Source organism: Carassius auratus, chromosome 10 (assembly GCF_003368295.1).
Source record: "Carassius auratus strain Wakin chromosome 10, ASM336829v1, whole genome shotgun sequence".
NCBI classification, from domain to species: domain Eukaryota; kingdom Metazoa; phylum Chordata; class Actinopteri; order Cypriniformes; family Cyprinidae; genus Carassius; species Carassius auratus.
In genome coordinates this window covers 10,459,247-10,470,349 of record NC_039252.1, presented here as the reverse complement: position 1 = coordinate 10,470,349, position 11,103 = coordinate 10,459,247, and the positions used below count along the sequence as shown (strand labels likewise).

General features: G+C 34.3%; 1 pseudogene; it reads right to left on the bottom strand.

The window, feature by feature from the left end:
* Positions 1–3,315, bottom strand: part of LOC113109473 (melatonin receptor type 1B-B-like) — a 4,605-nt pseudogene extending 1,290 nt beyond the window's left edge.
* Between the last annotated feature and the right edge of the window lie 7,788 nt (positions 3,316–11,103).

The following is an 11,103-nucleotide window of genomic DNA, read 5'->3' as shown; positions in this document are numbered from 1 at the left end:
ATATATTATATATATATTCATAATTATGATTAATTCATCAACTTACACTATAGTATTTATACTTATGGTATATTAATTAGCTGAGATAAGATGAATTTTATGTTACATTTTAAATGCCTTCTAACAAAAGTTCCATACAGCATAATCAAGACTTGATTTGCATGTCGAGCATTTACAGTCAGCTATTTATTTACAAAAGTATTCAGAATGTTATGTAAAGAGATCAAAATGAAAAAAAAAAAAATTTACCAATCCTATATAATAATTGTACAAAATACCATAATAATAGTCTAATAATAATAATAATAAATAATTACAAATATTACGGGGAAAACACGATCAGTTAATGGACTTACCAGACCGTAGGATGGATGAAAATGTTTTCTTGTAGACTTATTTTATGTTATGCACTTTATGTAACATTGTACTCATGATAAACTTAATTTGAATGCTAACTATCACACAGAAAAAAAATTCCAGTAGCCAAGCATATGGTTAATATAATAATTTAATAATGAAATATTTTTTATAAAAAATAATTTACAATTCTTAATTAAAAAAAAATATTAATGAATCCATCTCTGATTATCCTGTGTTGCTATGGTCACGGAGGTTTGTTTACGCATTAAACTCATGGCCACGAGAAATAAATGTTGTTCCCTCAACATAAGAAGTCGTGGCCACGAGAAATGGATGTCATTCCGTCAACATAGCATCCCGGGGCCACGACATAATGATGTCGTTACCTAGACAAAATTATCTTAATAACATAATATGACGTTCCCACGAGTGAACGGACCATGTTATCTCCAGGGCACCATAGTGGGTCACTTCTTGGGTCAGAACTGAAACCTTTGAGAACGATGTTCAGGTGTGATTTTCCAGCCGTGAACCAGTCGAAGCACCGTGTCTGTGCTGACAGACTCTGAGCTTGAGTTCCCTTCACCTTGCCTTACAGCGCGCTTGCTTTATACAGCAACTTGACAAACCTGTCAAAGATATCAAAAAGCAGCTAACACTTAAACACACACACACTGAATTTGCTACATCCTAAAGTATTCTCCACCAAAAAAAAAAAAAAAAAATTCATGGTGATGAGTATTAAAAATAATCATGGTGATGGTCATAAATCATGAAATCAATACACAGATATGAAGCTTTGAGTCCTGTAATAGTATAACGCAACTATGTGCAGCTTTTCCTTTATGCACTATCACCTTGAAATTTGGTTTATCACATACATTATGCAATATTCAGTAAAATCTGATCATGGATCTACAATTATAGAAGATTTGCACAGATAAAAGTAATTTGGTGTGTTAAATGCAATGTACAGATAACTATTCTGCCAGTGCAAAAAAAAAAAAAAAAAAAATCATAATGAAAGTAAATATTGTAACAAGTAATTTTTTAAACTTCAAATTAAACCATATAGCACAGCGTGAAGTGAGAGAACTAAGTGGTCCCTCAGCAGATGAAACTGCCCTGTGGAAAAATGATGATATTACAAGCCCTTCTAATTTACCTTTGCTCTCGCTTTCATCTCTCAAACACACGCACGAACACTCACCCACACTCATAGAGAAACCTTATTTAAAAACATTTATGCAGCACACTTTAAGGCCCTTGAGACTGGTAAACATTCACACATGAACACATATACTTGCCTAAAGAAACACTTTGCATGTAAATCAATGATTGTACACATAAAGACGTGCGTACATGCACACTTCTAAAATGCATGGGATTGTGCAATAGCAATCGCAGATTCAGTCCTGGGTTGGTAAATTATTGCAATCTGCCTTAGCTCAATCACCATTTTGGCTCTGATAAAATCCTTTGACCCCTTTGAATGCTCGTGGTTTGCTAAATTCTTTATGGAGATTAATAAACTTTTTCTTTTTATATACAACATGATATTTACACTGTATTATTCAGTACTCATTGCTCAGTATATTAAAAATTTTTCATTCAGCAGTCACTTTCATTCAAACAATACAGTAAGTGTACGTCAATTAAATATACACAAACATGCTTGCATGCACTTTACAAAAAAAAAAAAAAAAAACTGCCATAGTTATGACACTCATAGCACTCCAACATTTTAGCTCCACCTTTTTCCATTTTTACAAAGCCAGAGAAACTGAATGCATCTGCCATACACCTTTAGTATTCATGTACATTTGCATGATTCCATATTCTTCAAAAAGTCAAGTATTTCTCATCATGTGGTCAAAACAGTTCATGGATGAATCGGGACTAAAAAAATAAGCCTGGAACCTTTATCAGCTTATCACAACCCTCAGCATGGATAATTCCCCACCACCATACTCATATAATAATAATAATTCTCTCCCCTGCTGAAAATCATCTAGACTGCAGTCAATTTTCAGGCCATTTAGTATGAATTACTAATAGTTGAAATATTAAACACCAAAACCTACAATGTCAAGTTTGGTGATGGGGTCCAAATAAACAGTCTGACGATGAACTTAAATAATTTGTATTTTTGATGAAAAGCATGAGTTGTTATGATGACATAAATATTTGTTATTCATAATTTACTGTTTTAATAATAAATAATAATAATTATTATTTATTATTAATTGTTTTGGTTTTATGTTATGTTTTTGCTCACATTTTATTGTAAGTTGTATGTCAAGTCACCATTAGGGTGATCAGTGTTTCTCTTCTGTAAATATTCTACCATTTTAATTGACCCCTTTCGCAAAGACCCGTCCCCTTGTTTACTGTTGCTATATCTATGTTCTCACATAGTAAAAAATACATTGCGAAGCAAAGAAGAAACTGGCAACATGCTGAAAGACAAGACAGAGCAGGTTACATTAGTTATGAAACAAAGTCTTAGCTTTCAAAAAAAAATTTTTTCAAACAATAAATACTGTTTTGTGGCTCTTTAAAGGTACAATTTGTAAGATATTTGCAGTAAAATATCCAAAAACCAATAGGCTAGTGTTATATATATTTGTCCAGCTGATTTCTAACAATATCTCTAATGTTTTCAACTACTTGCAAATCATGAGAAAATTCTCACTCTAAACAGTGACACGGGGCAGTGCAGTCGCCTGTCAATGACGTTAGTTACCCTTTGTTACTGCCTTTACTGTAGAAGCCACATGACAACAGTGTCATGGACAAATGCGGAAGTAATGTCCCCAAAAAAAATGGTTTGCTTCAAGCAGTTCCTTATTTACTTCTTATTGCACGTTTTATGGTGGATTGTGTTACTTATTTATGGAACATAATTACTGTTTACCGTCTGCCGCTGGTTCTGTTGACAATGACAGCTCCCATAAACGTAAGCGTACGGGCCAAACAAACGACCCAAGAAGAGTTTGGTACAAGAGGAGAGAAAGAGCGAGGATTAATATCTGTGCATTTTCTAGACGGAGAGAGCTTCGTGACAAACTTCAACTAGAAAAAGATGCCAATCTTGCTTGTGTTTTCTCGACAGGTGAGTTGTTTTGATTCATATTTTTACAGAAAACGTATGCTATTATAACGATTAACAAGATTAGTATTATGGGGCATACACGCCAAACGCGGGGCTTCGCATCTCTAGACCCGCACGAGGACCCATCTAATGCAGAACAGTATATACAACTTATTTTTGATGCTATTTTCATTAGAAATGATTCAGTGTAACATTGTCAGTTTGATGAAAAACTGATATACAAGTTTGATCAAACAAAGAAAAATTCTAAGCCTTTTGAACTTGCATATTGTAAAAACATAATTTTGGGTTTATAGAAGTTTACTTATTCTATCTATTAATCTGTCGTGTAGTACACATCCTTGTATATTATCATAAGTAAAAATAGAAAGAAAGAGCAAGGCATTAGCAATCACCATTGAGTTCTTGAGTTCTCACTGTAGAAAGACTGTCCATGTAACGAGTGTGTCACTTTGGATTAAAACATCTAGTAAACAACTGCAAAAAGATTTAATATTGCCTCAGGGTGACACTATGCAGTACAAGGTTAAGCAAACACAAACAGACACACTCTGTCCCACACGTTGCACAAGAGGGTGTGACAAAAAAGGGATCATCAACCGCTTAGGACAAACTTTAGATGTCACCTTTTATGACCTTGTCTTTCCAAAATTGCAAAGGAGGTTATTGGGCTTGTGAAAATGTGAAAATGTAATTGCCAACCCGTAAACAGGAAATGCTGTTTGGCCACAGACAGGCACTGATGTAAACCGGCTTCTCATGAAATGTCACATGCATGCATGAATAAGCAAAACACTCAAACACACACACACACACACACACACAAAATTGCCCTGGGTTCCAGCACCGCTGCCGTCAAATGTTGATCTGAATCTTTCACGACATGATAAAAGCTTCTTCCTCAACTTCTATGCTAATCCATTTCCTGCTTAGAAATAATTTTGCACCCCTACTCCTTTAGCCTAATGATTATAGAGGCATAATTTATGTCTTAAAGGTGTGGACGCGACACTCAAAGTTCCTGTTTGTTCTTAACGAGAGTGCTGAAGAACATTTCAGCAATCTCATGGAGTAGATCATGAGGGTGTGCTTTAATTAAGCAGTTTGAAACAATGGTCTGGCTAGGTTTAAGCTTCAAACCCCATGAGGGGTGGCTCATTAGTTACCACTATTGTGTCCTTAAAGAAAGCCACTTAACCTGACAAGTGAATTGTAAGTTGCTTTGGATAAAAGCATCTAATCAATGTTTACCTACTTATAGCTGTGTCAGCATATGCTTGTTTTCATCACTTCTCTTCACTGATATTTAAAAAAATGTTTTTTTTTTTTACATACTATTTTGATATCATTGGTTATTTCTAATTAGTCTTTATTTTTATGATTTTATTTTATACTTTTATTATGTTACACTCGGATTTCATTTTATTTTTATTCAATTTCTTGTGTGCTTTTCTCAGTTTTATTTTTGTTTTAGGTTTAGTAACTTTAGTACTTAAACTTAGTTTATTTAAATTAGTTCCCAAGGCAACATTTCAAATTATCATCTAATATTTATACCTTATTTCATTTATATTCAAAATTAATTTTTAATAGTTTTAAGATTAGTTTACAATAACAATACTACTTTGTGGCTTCTTGTGTGCAAGACCATTTTCATCTAATATTATTTATTTTATTAATCATTTTATTTCAGCTTTGTTTTGCTTTTAGTTTTCAATAACAACACTTCTTATTAGCTTATTAGGTTGCTTATCGTGCAAGTTATAAATAGGCTCAAATTGCCGTGAACAGTCATTGTACTATGCCATCCAAATATATTTTTATGTTTAATGTACATTTCTGAAAAGAATGATTTTGAATCAGTTAGATTTCACTGTGTGAAGAGCATTAAATATATAGTTAACATTCTTTCTATGGAACATACAATATATTTTGAGAGATGTTTTTTGTCTATACAGTGGAATGCTCAATAATCACCAACATTCTTCCAAATATCTTCTTCTGTGTTCCACAGGAAAAACAATTTCATACTGGTTTGTAATGACATTACGGTGAGTAAATCATGACTGAATTTTAATTTTGGATGAACCATGAAGTTGCAATGTCAAATTGAATAAACACATTAATAGTACTAAACTATGAAGTGTTATAATATCATGCATTAACTTGTTATTTTTAGACTGTTCCAAATAGCTTCTGGGCTCACTGTGTGCCTGCACGTTTATATATATATATATATATATATATATATGTGTGTGTTGTGTGTGTGTGTGGTGTGTGTGTGTGTGTATGTGTCTGTGTGTGTGTGTGTGTGTGTGTGTGTGTGTGTGAGTGTGTGTGTGTGTGTGCACACTCTCAAACTAACCAAGTGAAAAAGTGTGAAACTGCGGCCTGAAATCATAAACCTCACTTCCTCCAGCGACTTTAAATCCTCTCGCAAACCGTGACCTCACAAACCCAAACAAAGACCCAGAGCTCTAACAGGCCTGGAACACCCATAAGAGTGCATGCAAAACCACAGGTGCATCAGCACACCATCTGCACCACAATAAAATAATAAGCACACACTTCTGTTCTTAGCTGGGTTCTTCTGGAGAGAAGAATCTGCTTTTAATGACAGAGCATTTGTTCTGGTTGTGTGGCAGGTTCTTAAAAGGCAGATATCCTGAAGGACAGAGTAAATTACTGTGTATCTGTGTGGGCTGCCAACTGTCAGCTCAGCTTGTTGCCAATGACCTTGGGATACTATTGTTGTTCCTTTGACTAGGCTTGAGTAATTGCACTCAAAGCTTGTAAGGAAGGACAGTGTGTTGGGAGGGGGACTTTTGAAGACCAAAAACATAAATCAGTTTCAATCAAGATATGTAGAGTTGAGTGCAGGTGAGAGACAGAGAGATAAATGTGCTTGTATGAACAGTGTAAGTACAGTGTTGTTGTGGGTAACAAAAAGAAATAATAAAATAATAATGATAATAATAATAAATCGAACATTTTAACTAACTAAATAAATTAGTGTTTACATTGTGTTACAAAGTAAAACAAATTTAACGTCATTAAACATATTTAAATTATTTACATTTTGGGAAGTCATAGCCTAATGGTTAGAGAGTTGGACTTGTAACCTAAAGGTTGTGGGTTCGAGCCTCATACCGCGAGGCATTGAAGGTTGGGGGAGTGAATGTACTACCTTCAATATCATGACTGAGGTTCCCTTGAGCAAGGCACCAAACCCCAACTGCTCTTTGGTGTGTATTCACCTCAATAACGTCTGTGCATCTTAGATGGGATGAATGCAGAGTATTTATGAAAAAGTGAAAAGGGTCAAAAGCATTAACTTTAGAGTGATAAAATACTAAAACTAATATAAATATTTAGATCAAGTGAAGCTAAATTTTTTTTTTTTCAAAAATAAGAAATAAAAAAACTGAAAAAGATGATTTTAAAATAAAAATGTAAAAATGTAAAAACAAAACAAAAATATGGCATGATTGAGACCATATTTTTTGAGATTAATTCAGATGGCTTTTTCTTTTCTTTATTTTGCATAATTATATATTCAACCGTTTAAGCATTTAATTTGCTTTTTTTAAATGGTCTAAGAAGTGTTTTGGTTCATACTGAGCTCTCTGACTTTTACTTGTGCAAAAGTGAAGACAGTTTGAGACAATCGGGATCTTGCATGAAAATAAATATATTGTGATATTATTGAGGTCTTTTCTCTTTTAAAAGTTTTCATTTTGCTCTCAGTTTAACCTTATTGCAGTCTGGGAAAATGAACAAGAGAGCAATGTCCTTTCTGCCTCCTATCCTCTGTTGAGGGTTGAAGACTTCCCATTTTAAATTGCCGTCTGTTAACAAAAAGATAATACTATGGTGGTACCATGCTGCTTTCAAATAGAAATAGCATCAAAGCTCTGTAGTATTTACATGATACTCCATGGTACAAAGGAAACATAGTAGACTGCTAAAATGATACATTTTTATAAGTTAGTATCCTTACTGTTCCTGCCTCTGTGTGTTTCTCACAAGCTATTTATTAAAACCGCACAATAAAAATGTCTCTGGGATGCCCTTGTGCAGTAATCACCCTGTTTTGCCCTTGTGTCATACGGCAACAGACACAAATATCTCACAGTCACTTTCTCCCTCGTCTCTCTCTCTCTCTCCCTCGTCTCTCTCTCTCTCTTCCCTCGTCTCTCTCTCTCTCTCTCTCTCTCTCTCTCTCTCTCTCTCTCTCTCTCTCTCTCTCTCGCTCTCTCTCTCTAAGCAAAGAGTAAGTGCAAAGCCATTACGTGACGCAAAGACCTTGGAATATGAACGAGAGACTTCTTTAAACCGCGTTTATCTGAGACGGGCCATGATTGGAGGTCGGACGGAGGCTATGACGGAATCGAAATGGTGAAGATGATGGTCCTATTTTCCTTCACATGCCCCTGGAAGCCTCTGGCAGCTCAGAGTAATCTCTTGTCAGGTTAATGACTGAGCAAGCGCTTGCCGAATTGAAGGACACTGGGTGCCGTTACCTTAGTTTTTTTGAACACCTGTTCTATCATCTAAATCCTCTCTGTCATGCACAAGTTTGATAGTGTGAAACAAAAGTGACAATTACTCTCAGCTTGGGAGAGAAACCTATGAAATAAGCGCTTAATCCACAGGCTTTGTGTTTCTCAGCAACTTTGACTCAATTTAGGATAAATTAGCTTAATTAGTACTTGCCAGTCCCATCTAAATTGATTTTCCATACATTTGTAATATATGTAAACACCTTTGAACAATTAATCAGATTTTTAGTGTTGCAAAAAAAAAAAAAAACTAAAACAACAACAAAAAAGTGTATTTGTATGCAAATCTTTATTCGTAAGTAAAATATCTGACAGAGAACAAATGATTCTTCTGAGTCAAATCTTATTAATGAATCACTTCACATCTGATTCACTAAACCCACCTGAATGATTTGTTTATGAATGAAACAGAATCTGCCCCGCTACACTAAAAAAAAAAAAAAAAAGAATTAAAATAAAGTCTTTGAGACTACCTAAAAATGAAATGAGTTTAAGTTGATTTACTTGAAACAATGAAATAAAAATAAATTAAAAAGAGGAAAAACACTTTATTAACTAAACAGCATAAATAACTAACGCAATGAACTGGAAACATATTTTTAGAGACATTTATAGGGTTAGTTCACCCAGTAATCAAAATTATATCATTAATAACTCACGCTCATGTCGTTCCAAACCCGTGAGACCTCCGTTTAACTTCGTAACACAGTTTGAGATATTTTAAATTTAGTCCGAGAGCTCTCAGTCCCTCCATTGAAAGTGTGTGTACGGTATAATGTCCATGTCCAGAAAGGGAAATATCCCGGAGTAATTCATTTACTCAAACAGTACACTGACTGAACTGCTGTGAAGAGAGAACTGAAGATGTAACATGAATTACTCCAGGATATTGTTTTTTTTTTTACTCAGAGGGAGTGTCAGCCGCATTAAAAAAGTTAACAGCTTAAGTCATTTGTGGATTAATGTGTATTGGAGACGCGAACCGTTTCGAAAGATTCAGTTCGATTTGGTGAACTGGTTCAAAAAGATCCGGTTACATCGAATGATTCGTTCGCGAACCGGATAGCACAAACTGCTGTGTTTTGAACTCTCTTAGAACAGACACGGAAGAGAAGACAATGATGAATAAAGTCATAGTTTTTGCTATTTTTGGACCAAAATGTATCTTCTATGCCTCAATTTTTTTTTTTTTTTTAATTTTAACTGACCCTCTGATGTCACATGGACTACTTTGATGATGTTTTTCTTACCTTTCTGGACATGGACAGTATACCGTACACACAGCTTCAATGGAGGGACTGAGAGCTCTCGGACTAAATCTAAAATATCTTAAACTGTGTTCCGAAGATAAAAGGAGGTCTCATGGGTTTGGAACGACATGAGGGTGAGTTATTAATGACATAATTTTGATTATTGGGTGAACTAACCCCTAAAAAAGGAGTGAACTAACCACTAAGAAAGGATTGGTTTTAATAAATATATTTTTTATTATTATTAATTCTTTTATTTTCAGCTAAGAGATGTAAATAATTTTGTTTTACTGATTAACATAAATGCAAATTACATTTAATAAATGTCTTGAAGCTATTATGAGCTAAATTGTGACTGCTGTAAAACAAAAAAAATGCACAACTGATAATAAAAAAAGGTTATCCACTTAATACTTTTGCTTAAGAAACAATTAATTATTTATAAATTTGTCCTGCAGTGCTTAAGAACATACGTAAGACTTAATCAATATTTATCAAAATAATAAACAATATGCAGGAAAAGCACTGAATGTAACAGGATATTATGGCAAGAACACTAATCTCAATTAAAGTGGGCTTAAAACTGGAACTGGAAATTAAAATTACAAATTACAAATTACAAATTACAATCACCACAATAATAATAATAGAAAAACATCATAAACCAAAATCTGTGCATTAAAATGGCTTCATGAGAATGTATTAGAGCATTTAGAAATACCACAGCAGGAGTTAGGGAACATGTAACAGTGATGCAAAGAACCACTGAATTGGTTTTTGAACAGGTTCATCAAAACTAATTGTCTGAAAGAGGCAGTTTGCGTAAATGAGACCGACTTCCCATTACTAATGAATCTATAAATCTTCAGGAGAGTGATAATGCTATTCGTAAAATTGTGGGAGTAGAATTGGCAAAGTATTTTAGGTTAGAGCTTTGTAAACATTAGCGTTTTTTAGATGAGTTGGATGCCAAGGTTCCTGAATCATTTAAGCGCTGCCTTCAGTTTCAGGTTGTGAATTTGAAAAAGAGCAATACTGAGGTTTGTCTCAATTGTGGTGCAAAGGGGGCAAGAAATCAAGACAAGAAGCAAGAAGAGTCTTTTTTTTCTTTTTCTTTTTTGTAATGAAAGTCAGTTCTGACCACACCAAATGTTCCACATATATATTTAATTTTACACTTTTAATCAGTAACTAAGTTAATAGTGTCTGTTTAGTGAATTTAAATGTAAAAATACAGTAAAAACAGCGATATTATAATTTATTATTGCAGCTATGTATACACACAACATATTTACTGAAAAAAAGAATTAGAAAAAGGCCTCCAGAACCAAAGCAACTAAAAAAGTGTCTAGTCACTTTGTTGCAATAAATAGCATCTGATTTGTGCACGTCTAGTGTAGTTTTGCCTTCTTTAACTTGCACAAGTCAGTTAAACTATACAAATGTTCTGCCAAATGCTTCTAGGGCTCAACCTAATCATTATCCATACACTTCTTCATTTTGTCCTCCAGTGCAATTGTATAAATGCATATTTGAGAATCCCTCCTCTTGCCTACTTGAGGTTTGAAACTGGTCAAAATCAGATGCCACGAGGAAGACAAAAAGTAAAAACAGACTTCCTAAGGTCACTCAGGCTTTTTTTGGTCCCTGTCCAGATGGTGATTTCAGTCGGTTGTCCTTCTGGCAGAATCGTCCCAGCTGGGAAGTCATGAGGTCCATTTACACACCAATGAAAGCCATTCTCTGATCCCATTTTGGGGGCTGATGTCTTGCTAATAAGGGATCACTTACCCTCATTGAGGTGCATTTAAAATTA